The sequence below is a fragment of the Dipodomys merriami genome, unplaced genomic scaffold (genome assembly GCF_024711535.1).
Source record: "Dipodomys merriami isolate MVZ:Mamm:240054 unplaced genomic scaffold, mDipMer1.0.p SCAF_103, whole genome shotgun sequence".
Lineage (NCBI taxonomy): Eukaryota > Metazoa > Chordata > Mammalia > Rodentia > Heteromyidae > Dipodomys > Dipodomys merriami.
This window is the reverse complement of record NW_027202305.1, coordinates 2,155,593-2,168,100: the sequence shown is the minus strand read 5'-3', so window position 1 is coordinate 2,168,100 and position 12,508 is coordinate 2,155,593. Positions and strand designations below refer to the sequence as shown.

The window sequence follows — 12,508 nt, the reverse complement described above, 5'->3', positions numbered from 1 at the left end:
GACCAACATTCAGAGGTAGCCTACATTTAGTGTTTACGAGGTGCTAGGTACTTGTTTAGTGTTTACACTGTGTTCGAAGGAGTTGTTGCTGAAGACAGTTGGAGCCAAAGAGACACGTATGTGTGAGTGAATGGGGCTGGAGCCTAGCGCTTCTCCTGTCCTTTGCGCTCCGACGTCTGCCCACGTCTGCCATGCTGGGTCAGCTAGCGGCCGCTTGTCTGGCCCTGCCCTGACTTGCTTCCAGCTTCGTTGTGCCGCCATGATATGGGCTCACAGGACCGGTGCTTTCAACTCAACCAGCAGAACTCAAACCCTTTGAAACGGAAATGACAAAAAAATAGGTAATACTGAACTATATGAAAGGCTGTTTCCACTGGTCCTGGTTCTGGACACCAAATATAATTCATGCTTTCTGTTTACTATAGAAGCTGAGTTTAAGAAATTAAATACTGGGGCTGGGAAGGTGGCTCAGTGGTAGAGCGCTTGCCTTGCATGCCTGAGGCACTGGGTTCAATTCCTCAGCACCACATAAGCAAAAAGAAAAAAGCCGGAAGTGGCGCTGTGGCTCAAGTGGTAGAGCACTAGCCTTGAGCTGAAGAGCTGAGGGACAGCGCCCAGGCCCAGAGTTCAGGCCCCACAGGCCCCACTTGTCATGAGGCACTTAACAATTAAATGAGTTGAACAGCTGGGAATAAGGCTTGAGGTATTTTATTTTTCACAAATACAGAAGCATTTCTATTATTTAATACTGAAATGGAAAACAAATGTCAGAAAAGAACATAAAAGAGATAAACAAAACTTTGATGATATCTAAGTCACATAAACTTCTTTTTTTTTTTTGGGTCCAGTCATGGGGCTTGAACTCGGCCTGCGCGCTGTCCCTCAGCTCTTCAGCTCAAGGCTAGCGCTCTACCACTTGAGCCACAGCGCCACTTCCAGCTTTTTTCTTTTTTGCTTATGTGGTGCTGAGGAATCGAACCCAGGGCCTCATGCATGCAAGGCAAACACTCTACCACTGAGCTACCTTCCCAGCCCACACACAGACTTCTTATAAATCACAAGCTTACTGTCCACATCTTAGCAAAGAGTCAGTGCCAGAGTCCCAGGCACTGGGAGGTGAGCAAAGACTTTTCCTGGCCTATATGTAGGAGAACCATCCAGTGACCTCTCCCCGGCACAGCCCTGCCCCTTCAAGTTATGTGTTACTTATTCTTTTTTTTTTTTCCCTTAAACTTTGACTATTTATAGAAAAGACATTTTCTGAAGTAATCATCTCCCGTGAGGTATATTTTGGACATTGAATACGTGAATCAGTGGCAAGGATCTTTCTCCCATTCTGTGGGTTTATCATTCTGATACTTTTCCTTTGTTATGCAGAAGCTTTAAAATTATATCCAATCCCATTTGTCTGTTCTGGATAGGTTTTCTGAGCTGCTAGAGTTCTATTCAGGAAATAGTTGCATGTGCCTGTCTCTTGAAGTCATTTTCTTATGTTTTCCTATAGTAGTTTCTAAGGTGGAGTTCTTTTTGTTTGGTCCGGTAATGGGGCCTGAACTCTGGGCCTGGGCGCTGTCCCTCAGCTCTTCAGCTCAAGGCTAGCGCTCTACCATTTGAGCCACTTCCAGCTTTTTTCTTTTTGCTTATGTGGTGCTGAGGAATCGAACCCAGGGCATCAGGCATGCGAGGCAAGCGCTCTACCACTGAGCCACCTTCCCAGCCCCTAAGGTTGAGTTCTTATGTGAAGGTCTTCAATCCATTTTGAATTGATTTTTGTGCAGGGTGTGGGGTATACAGAGGTCTCATTTTAGTCTTTTATGTATAGATAACCAGTTTTCCCAGTATCATTTATTGAATAGGGTGTCTTTTCTTCTCATCTGTTTGGCATCTTTGTCCAGATTCAGATGGTTATAGCTGCATGGCTTCCTGTGTCTTCTATCACGTGTCTGCTTTTGCCCCAGTGCCATTATTCTATGGCTTTGTTGTATAATTTGTGGTCAGATATGATACCTCCAGCATTGTTCTCTGTGATCAGGATGTCTCTAGCTATTTGGGGTCTTTTATGTTTCCATATGATTAATTTCCCCCCTGTTTTCTGTAAAGAATGTTTTTGTGATTTTGATGCATTGGATCTATAGACTGAATTTAGTATTGTAGCCATTTTCACAATATTAATTCTGCACATCTATGTGTATGGATCTTGTAATGCCTTCCTCGGTTTTTAAGTATAGAGTTTTGTCAAAGGCTCTTTCTCCATCCATTGAGATGATTGTTAGGTTTTTAAAAAGAGGTAGGTAAGTAAGAACCGCACCAGCACGCACGTGATATTCAGGTAAGGGGTAGGTTTATTCAGTAGACCTGCTGGGACCAGGCAAGGTTGGCACTCCACGTGGCTGGGAAAGGCCTGGGAATGAGAGAGAGCTGGGAAGAGAGGAAAGAGAGAGAAAAGAGCCAGAAAAGAGCAGAGAGAGGGGTAAGAACAGTAGCACTCACGTGGTATTCAGGTAAGGGGTAGACCTGCTGGGACCAGGCAAGGTTGGCACTCCACGTGGCTGGGAAAGAGAGAGAGCAAGAAAAGAACAGAGAGAGAGCTAGAATAGAACAGAGAGAGCAAGAAGAGAGCAGCAAGAGCAAGATAGCATCTGGGCCTGGGTTAGGCCTTATGTAGGGTATGGGCGGGGAAAGGTGTGGCCACATCAAATTCAGATGTGACCTCTTCCGGGTGTCCCAGTTGCCTAGGTAACGCAGGTACTGGGTGGAGACTTTGCTGTGAGGAGGGTGGAGTCTGCTCGCCATCCAGGTGCAGACCTTACATTCCAGCCTTTTAATAATCATGAAATAGGACGAGGATTCTCTCTGGCTACTTCCTGCTGACAAGGGGTGTCGACAATAGGGATAAAAGGCTGGAATTTGGTCTCCCAGAGAAGGCAGTGAGCAGCAGCTGTCCCTTGGTGGCATGAATCCTTAGATGAAGTCAGGAGAAGTCTCATGAGCATTGAGGGGCTGGAAAAAAATACTAGAGAGCAAATAAATGGCAAGAGGAAGGACTTGGGGCTGAAAATGTTGGTAGAAATGTCCCTAGTTACTTCTGACATCTGGCGACTAGGTAGAGAATTCAGGTGACAAAGGCAAGAATATAAATTCCTGTTCAGTTAATAGGTAGACAGGTATAGACATTGGCTGGGTAGGCTTCTTACTTCTACTGACCTCCCGGCTCAGGTTAATTTTGAAAGGGCAGGCACAAAGTAGCTGATGTGACATCATCTCCTCTTACTCCTTTCCACGTTCTCTTGTTCCCTAGACTGGCTGAGTCTAGGTGCTCGTTGCTGGGATGGCTTGTCCCAGTTGGTATTCAAGATTTGAACTCAAGGCCTGGGCACTGTCCCTGAGCGCTTCCGCTCAAGGCTAGCACTGAACCACTTTGAGTTATAGTACCACTAGTATTTAAGGAGGTTTGAACTCAAGGCCTTGGCACTGTCCCTGAGCACTTCTGCTCAAGGCTAGCACTGAACCACTTTGAGTTATAGTACTGAAAGACCCCCTCCCCAACCAACCAGGCCCTGAGCCTCTTTGTAGGGGAACAGAGTTTTGTATCTAACCAAGCTATTTCTGGCTTCTGTAACATGCTTTGCTTTTCTATTACCCCACACTCCCCCTTTGATAACTAACCTCACCAGTTAATCAACAAGCCCACACCCTACTAACTAACCCCACCCCGCAGTCAGCCCCCTGGTGTGAGCGAATGATTAGGCGTCGACTCGGACAAAGGTCACTTCCTCATACCAAGGGCCGGAGACACACAAACGGCACGTACACCGAGGGACCCCCTCGAACAGTGATTGGCCAAAACACATGATTTGTTTTAAAAGGATTGGCTGCCTGCGTGCAGACCAGGTTGTAATACTTTAAATTTACTGGCTGAAAAAGCGCGGGCACTCCTGTAACGGACAGAGGAGTCCCATAAAAGGACCATCCCCGGGACTGCTCGGGGTTCCCAGCCACTGACCCGAACCTTGCGGATCTCGAGGTCACGTGCACCTGGGAACCTGGGCATGCCCAAATAAAACCCTCTTGCCTTTTGCATCTGGTGTCGTCTGACTGGTGCTTGGGGCAGGGAGGTCCTGATATGGGGGACACCCGAAGTCGGGGGTCTTTCATCTTGGGGGCTCGTCCGGGATCGCCCCCTGACCCACTCCAGCTCGGACCCACCAGGAGGTAAGCCGGCCTTTGTCTTTGTCTCTGTCTGTCTGGTGTTTGTCTCCGCGCAGCGTCTGTACTATTACGCGTAATAGCTCTGTATCTGGGCGGCTTGAGAAGGAGCTGACGAGCTCGGACTTCTCCCCCGCCACCCTGGGGGACGCCTCAGGGATTAGAGGGGCTCGATTTTTCGGAGCTCATGTCTGGAGGAAGGAGGGAACGTGGAATCTCTCTCCTTCCCGGGGAAAGGAGGGAACGTGGAATCTCTCTCCTTCCCGGGGATTTTGCTTCCCCGTCTGAAAATCTGCTTTCGGTTTGTGACCGGAGCCGCGCAGCGTTTGTCTTAACCTGTCCGTTTTTGGTTCTTTTTGTGTTCAGTGTTGGTTTAACTCTTGTTCTTTTTAACATGGGTCAGGCTGTTGTTACTCCTCTGTCTTTAACCCTAGACCACTGGAGAAGTAATCTCTCTCTTCCTGGCCACGCCCTGGAGTCCTACTCCAGGGTGACCTGGAGGAAGGAGGGAACGTGGAATCTCTCTCCTTCTCGGGGAAAGGAGGGAACGTGGAATCTCTCTCCTTCCCGGGGAGTTTAGCCGTGGTCGGCCACTCCCATCTGAAGTTGCTTTTTCTGTTTGGCGCCTGTCTGTTTTTGTCTGTTTCTGTTTAGTGTTAATTGTCTCTGTTGTCTGTTTTGTTGCCCTTAAAGGGATGGGGCAGCAACTAACAACCCCCCTTAAGTCTGACTATAGATCACTGGAAGTTACAGCCTAAGCCGAGATTGTCAGGTTTTGGGAACTTGCTTGTTTGTCAATTATGAAATTGCCACTGACCACCTGCGAGTGGCCCCAGTTAGATCTCAGCCTCAGGCCTTGGCTTAGGGGGTCTGAGCGTGGGGGAGAACCTGTCAGTCTGAGGGGATGGCCGCTAGGGACTTCTTTCCCTTGCCCCAAGATGACTGGGAATTCTCCTCTGCCTTGGAAGGCCCCTGGGTCAACGTCTGCAGGAATCTAAGAGAAAAATTTCTCTGGAATGAGTAGAGGGGGTGTTGAGTCCCCTGGTAAGTGGTGAGATGTCGCCCCATTCACTGAGACCTGATTTTGTCTTTGTGACCACTTGTTTGTCTTGTTAACTTTAGTGTGTTTGTTTTATGTTTTCTGGGGTAGGAAAGTTCTGGGTGAGTGTGGCAGGCTCACCCAGCAGACTCTGGATTCAGCTTGCTGAGTGAGAACAGCACAGAGTTCCGGTAGGGATAAACTGGGGCCCATTAGTCCCCAACTCAGCCTTTGGTTCTTGTCTAGTTCTGTTTTAAAATTGGTACCAGTTTTAAATGTGGATCCTCGGTTTTTGTGTGTATCTGTGTTTTTGTTATTTATTTATTTAAACATCTCTGAGGGAATAAAAGCTCCAACTGGGCTTGGTCACAGACCTGCTATGCCCACCCTCCCTGCGGGGCATGGAAGGTTACTGGGCTAGTTTGGTTCCCTTCAAGCCTCAGGCTGCACCTTCTCCCAGTGGAGGCTGCTGGAGGACAGGCGAGGGCGTAGAAGGCTGTGTGCCTGGTTTGGACTTTTCAGCTAGTTCTGTCTAAAATTGGGTAAAATAAATAAATAAATAAATAAATAAATAAATAAATAAATAAATAAATAAATAAATAAATAAATAAATAAGGCCAGTTTTGTTTTAGGTGACTCCCTCCCCCAGCCCTCCTCCAACTCAGAAGAGATTCAAAAGCCTTGCTAACAAGCAAGCTCTGTGAAAATGAAGCCCAACAAAGGTACCTAGTTCTAAAAGAAATACTGTCTTAAATTTTTGTTTAAAAACTTTAGAAGGCGTACATACAACTGATTTTGATTTTTGCGCACTTTAAGATCTGTGTGTTTTGTGTGTGTCTGTGAACGTGTTCAAAGATGAAAATTGTCAGCATACTGTAACAATTGGGTGAGTTTAAATTTAAAATTCAAAAGATTATGAGGTTTGGACATTACCAAAAATTTTAAAGAATCTTCACATTGTTTTAAATGGCTTTTTAAAGATTCTTTAACTTGCAAATTAGAAAATCTGGTATTTTAAAAGCTAATATTTTAAAATGCATAAGTCTGTTTATACTGTAATCAAGTTATCTGGCTTAACAAAATGCATTGGCAGTTTGGCATTTAATTCCCTTGGCTAAAATTTGGGGAAAAATAATAAAAATTTAAATGTAAAAGTTAGTTTAACACTGTCAAAGATGTTACCTGTTCTGTCTGTCTAAAACTGTGTATTTCATTCGAGAACCAAGAGAAGAGACAGGGGGAAAAACTTAGAAGCCAACAGAAGACCTATCTTTAGGGGTAAGGGGTGAACAAGCAGAAGTGCAGTTCAGCTGGTCATGCATGGTGGGACAGGCCCTGGGAGGAGTCCACCCATGGTGAGGCAAGCTGGCACAAACGCAGTTCATCTAACCCTAAAGAGTCAGATTGGGTGTGTGCCTGCCTATTCCATAGGAGGGGCCAAGTGGCCCATCGTTGTTCTGTCTCTTTTCCCTGTGGATAGCCACTGAAAACATGATTAAAATGAGTGATGTGATGATCTGATTAGTATTGCTAAAACTTCCCCTTGGATGTGTTAACATTAAAATTAGGAAGGCCTTAAAAAGAGGGTTAAAAAGTTATTTGTATAATGTGACTTGCTTTTAATGTTTACAATTAGGATGTTTTTAAAAGTCATAAAGACACTAAGTCTAACTTTTTGGTTCAGTTATGATAATTGTTATTTTCTCATTAAGGAAAAATTGTCATCTGAGTTTAAAAATCTTAATGTATGTCTGTTTTAAAACGAGCCAAGAGGCAATGAGTGACACTTGGCCTCAAGATTTCAAGGGATCTTTTCAAAACGCAAATAATAACTAAAGTATAAAATATTAAAGGTGGTTAATAAGAGGTTTAAAAAAAAATAGGGAATGGATTTTTGGATATAAAGTTTAAATGTAAAATTGTTCTTGACATTGGCCTCAATGTGCACAAAGGAAAAATTAGGATTACCAAAATAATTGCTATTCTAGTTTGCTCTTATAGGTTTTTCAAGTTTCCAGCAAAGTCCAGAGCAAAGCACAGAGGATTCCTACAGTTTGTCAGATATAACTTTGACTCTTAATAAGTTTCAGGTAAGAGCATGCTTAAAAGCTACTTCTATGTTGACCACCTTGTTGCTTTCAATTGGAGTAAAGTGGCCTTTTATAAGACTCATTGATCTGCAAACTGGTTCAAAGCCAGCCCGGGCAGAAAAAGGTCCCTGTGAGACTGTCACCTCTACTCAGCCAGCAGAGTGCTGAAAGAGCAAGCAGAGATGCTTTGGGACTCACAGTGGCAGAATACTAGCCCTGGACTGAAGAGTTAAGGGACAGCATTCAAGCCCCGAGTCTGGGACTCAAAGTGGCAGAGTGCTAGCCTTGAACTGTAGAGCTGAGGGACAGTGCTCAGGCCCCGAGTTCAAGTCCAGAAACCAGCTAAGGAAAATGCCAATGAGGCATTTATCCAGTGTAGAGAAGACACTCCTGGGACAAAAACAATGGAGGAGCATCCAGAGGCAGTAAGCCACTGCTTGGATGGCAGAAATGTCAGATCCTAGAGTCATTTGTGCGTGGCCCTTCAAAACTGATCAGAGCCGGGAGGTCATAGGAAGATAGTTTGGAAGCATGCCTAATGTTCATGACTACCTTGTAAGGGACAGGAACTTGCCAGTCCTCTGTGATAGTAAAAAGCTAATGTTATAAAATGTGGGGGGTAGTTTAAATCTTAACCCCTTTATGTGCCAAAAGCTCTAATTGGCAGTAATATTGAGCTGACACCAGTTACATGAAATTCATCTTCTCAGGAAAAAGTTTGTAAACCTGAGAGTGTGTTTCTATTGATATCTGTCTAAAGGCCTGCAAAGGTAACTCAGGCATTGTGTTAGGGTCACTAGAGATCACATTCCTAAGTCATCCAGAAAGATGCTTTTACAAACCAAAGTGCTAAACAAGCTACACTGCTATAGCTGGAAAAAAGGTCTGTGCAGTTGTCAAAAGTTAAATATTGTTCTTAATGACATCTAACCCTGATGGCCTCTTTGTAAAATAGGCTAAGGTTATAGGCTCCTGGCTAGGTAAGATCAACGCCCCTAAAGTCAGCTTGAAGAAGTTACAGAAGATGGACCTTCGCCCTTCTACCCCCATTTTAAGATCAAGGGTCCAGAGTCAGTTTTGGAAAAATGAGGCAAAATAGATAAAATAATTTTAAAAAAGGGCATAAAAAATAGTGTTAACTCTTGTAGGTGTGCAAGGTGTGGAGACTGCATTTGTCAGAGATGGTTACAAGACTAAGCCTTCTGTGTCTATTTACTAAAATATCTGGTTAGTAAAAAGTTGTGATTTTGGTAAATTGTCCTGAGCTATTGTTTAAAAGATCTTAAAAACCAGCAGGATCAAAGCCTGCCAAGCCTATGCAATGTATCCTTAACCAGTCTGTGTAGGAATTTACAGCCGAGCATGAGGTGTGACAGTCCCTTGGAGCCACTGAGAGATCCTGCTGTTGCTGCTGCTGCTGCTGCTGTTACGGTTGCTGCTACTGCTGCATACCTTAATGGGTAAAGTTCAACGACGGCCTGACAGTCACTTGGAGGAACTCCTGCTTGATTCCATCACCTGAGTCTGCTTCCTGGTTGACTGCTGCTAAATCTAAGATCTTGTGGGACATTCTTTTGGGTGATATCCAGAAACCCTCTCTTCCCACAGTGGATATTGGGGACAAGGATATCACTGGCTTGCTTGTCTTAGGCACTTCAGTGCATAATGACTGGAAATCCACTCTATGGTCACAGCCTAGTTTGGCTCTGGTATGGTAATAACCTGAGTGTGTTATCAATGGAGGTAATACTCTTAGCCTTAAAATCTAGCAAGCTTCTGCATCACAGTGGTGCCTTAAGGCTGTTCTAAGATAAAGGTTCTGCAAGCCAAAGGAAAATTGGGCTTGTAACACTGGAATTACCCCGTGTGTGTCAGCAGCCGTTTTTAACCCAACTAGGGATTATTGTGTACTAGTGCAAATTTGGCCCCGCATCACCTACCATCCCGATGAATTTGTCCTCCAGTATTTCGAGAACCCTGTATACAGGGACAACAGAGAACCTGTAACTCTCTCCCTAGCTGTTCTTTTGGGCCTTGGAGGAATAATGGCCGGAATCGCCACAGGAACCACAGCCCTGATGAAGGCAGATCAATACATGCTCCTACATCAGGCTGTAAATAAAGACTTAAAGACCCTAGAAAAGTCTGTCCGGGCGTTGACAGACTCCGTAAGCCCCTTAGCTGAGGTAGTCCTCCAAAATCGAAGGGGGTTAGACTTGCTTTTTCTAAAGGAAGGGGGCCTATGTGCAGCCTTAAAAGAAGAGTGTTGTTTTTACGCTAACAAAACAGGAGTAATAATCGAGACCCTAGACAAACTCAGAGAGGCTAGATAAAAGAAAGCGGGAATTTGAGTCCCAACAGAGCTGGTATGAAGGATTATGGAACAAGTCTCCTGGTTCACTACCCTATTATCCTCCTTGATGGGACCACTTATACTACTGATGCTAATCCTTACCTTAGGCCCTTGCATTGTGAACCGCTTGATACAATTTGTAAAAGACTGCCTATCGGTAGTACAGGCCCTAGTTTTGACCCAACAATATCAAGCCCTCAGACAACAGGGAACTGGTAGTTAAAATAAAAAAAAAAGGACAAAGCCTCTAAGGTTAGAGGCACTAACAAAAGAAATGGGGGAATGAAAGACCCCCTCCCCAACCAACCAGGCCCTGAGCCTCTTTGTAGGGGAACAGAGTTTTGTATCTAACCAAGCTATTTCTGGCTTCTGTAACATGCTTTGCTTTTCTATTACCCCACACTCCCCCTTTGATAACTAACCTCACCAGTTAATCAACAAGCCCACACCCTACTAACTAACCCCACCCCGCAGTCAGCCCCCTGGTGTGAGCGAATGATTAGGCGTCGACTCGGACAAAGGTCACTTCCTCATACCAAGGGCCGGAGACACACAAACGGCACGTACACCGAGGGACCCCCTCGAACAGTGATTGGCCAAAACACATGATTTGTTTTAAAAGGATTGGCTGCCTGCGTGCAGACCAGGTTGTAATACTTTAAATTTACTGGCTGAAAAAGCGCGGGCACTCCTGTAACGGACAGAGGAGTCCCATAAAAGGACCATCCCCGGGACTGCTCGGGGTTCCCAGCCACTGACCCGAACCTTGCGGATCTCGAGGTCACGTGCACCTGGGAACCTGGGCATGCCCAAATAAAACCCTCTTGCCTTTTGCATCTGGTGTCGTCTGACTGGTGCTTGGGGCAGGGAGGTCCTGATATGGGGGACACCCGAAGTCGGGGGTCTTTCAGTACCACTTGCAGAGTTTAGCTGGGAGACGGAGTCTTAGGGATTTTTTAGCCCGAGATGGCTTTGAACTGAAATCTTTGCCACAAAAGCCCTTTATTATTTCCAATTAAAGCAACAAGGAGATCAAGTAGAATAAGTAGAGCTTACCTGGTTCTTATCAAGAATTGCCAACAAATATTCTGAAATGACAAAACTCATTAGATGTGATGAAAATTTTAGCATAGATATGCCCAGTATTTTAGAACCACGTAGTCAGTAGTAGAATACACAACACAAACAAAAAAGGCAAAACTTAAAACCTAAAATTTCGACAACGTTTAGACATCTTTGCTAACAAAGCACATCAGATGGTTGGGCCTCAGTTACCAGGGCCTGTGAAAAGAGCAACTTGTTAGCAAGGCACCTTAGAATAGATGGAGTAGTAAACTTAGTGGAAGGTTAAGGGTCAGATGGGGCCAATCCCTTAACCCACCACGTGGCCAAGATGGCGGATTCAAGATGGCGAATCTCTGAAAGAATGCAAAGAAAGCCTGAATAGATTAAGCCTACATTGGCTAGCCTTTGAGAGGGAACCTAGAGGGGGGGCGGTCCCTGGGACCCAGCCTGCGTGGCACTCTTCAAGGCACAAGCCAAAAAGTTGTAGAAAAAAAGGGTAGAAAGTTGCCCATGAATGGCAGAGAGAGAGAAAAGAGTCCGAAAGTAAACAGACTTCTGATCATTTACCATTGCAGTAGCAAAAACTGTGTACTTCTGAGAATGGCATAAAAATGAGGCTCTCTGGCTTTCCAGGGAGCGAGGGAGACATTTCAAAGGGGTTTCACGGCTCAGGCGTGATTCATAGCACCCCATTAAATGAGTAGGACAGTCAGTGTGGTGAGTGAAGGAGAGCTGACCAGGCAGAAGCGGCGTCCCGACTTCCCCCAGAGCCCTCTAGAGAGAAATGGCCAAGCCCCCAAAGCCAAGCGTCCTCAGCTTCAGAGGTGACCGCCTTTCAGCTAAAGGCCGTAGGAGCTCTCTGGTGTGGCGCCACGTCTGGACAGAGACTGAGCGACAGAGTAGTTTCACTCACCAGAGTAGAGATGTGGTGTGGACTTGGATGTGAAGGCAGCAATGGTATCGATGCGTTGATTCCGCTGCAGACAGACTGGTTCGCAAAAGGCCGTCAGAACTGCGGGTATTCCTCAGAGCAAAAAGGGAAGAACAAAAAAAAAAAAAAAGAGGAAAAAAACAGAGAAATCCCAGCTTTCCTGACTTTAAGCTTTTATCCGAGTCACGGCACCATTTATGTTAGGTTTCTAAAAAGAGGTAGCCGAGTAAGAGCAGCACCAGCACGCACGTGGTATTCAGGTAAGGGGTAGGTTTATTCAGTAGACCTGCTGGGACCAGGCAAGGTTGGCACTCCACGTGGCTGGGAAAGGCCTGGGAATGAGAGAGAGCTGGGAAGAGAGGAAAGAGAGAGAAAAGAGCAGAGAGAGGGGTAAGAACAGTAGCACTCACGTGGTATTCAGGTAAGGGGTAGACCTGCTGGGACCAGGCAAGGTTGGCACTCCACGTGGCTGGGAAAGAGAGAGCAAGAAAAGAACAGAGAGAGAGCTAGAATAGAACAGAGAGAGCTAGAAGAGAGCAGCAAGAGCAAGAGCAAGAGAGCATCTGGGCCTGGGCTAGGCCTTATCTAGGGTATGGGCGGGGAAAGGTGTGGCCACATCAAATTCAGATGTGACCTCAGCGGATGCAGATGTGACCTCTTCCGGGTGTCCCAGTTGCCTAGGTAATGCAGGTACTGGGTGGAGACTTTGCTGCGAGGAGGGTGGAGTCTGCTCGCCATCCAGGAGCGGACCTTACAATGATTATGTGATTTTTTTTGTCCTTAATTCAGCTGATGTACTGTATTATTGATTGATTTCAGTTGAT

At 45.6% G+C, this 12,508-nt stretch overlaps 1 long non-coding RNA gene across 1 annotated transcript; it reads right to left on the bottom strand.

The window, feature by feature from the left end:
- Window positions 1–2,335: 2,335 nt before the first annotated feature.
- On the bottom strand, window positions 2,336–12,238 carry LOC138809857 (uncharacterized). Its single transcript, XR_011366960.1, has 3 exons — window positions 11,667–12,238; window positions 10,745–10,776; window positions 2,336–5,777 (listed from the first exon to the last, which is right to left on the bottom strand). It is a non-coding gene; the product is annotated as an uncharacterized lncRNA (long non-coding RNA).
- Between the last annotated feature and the right edge of the window lie 270 nt (window positions 12,239–12,508).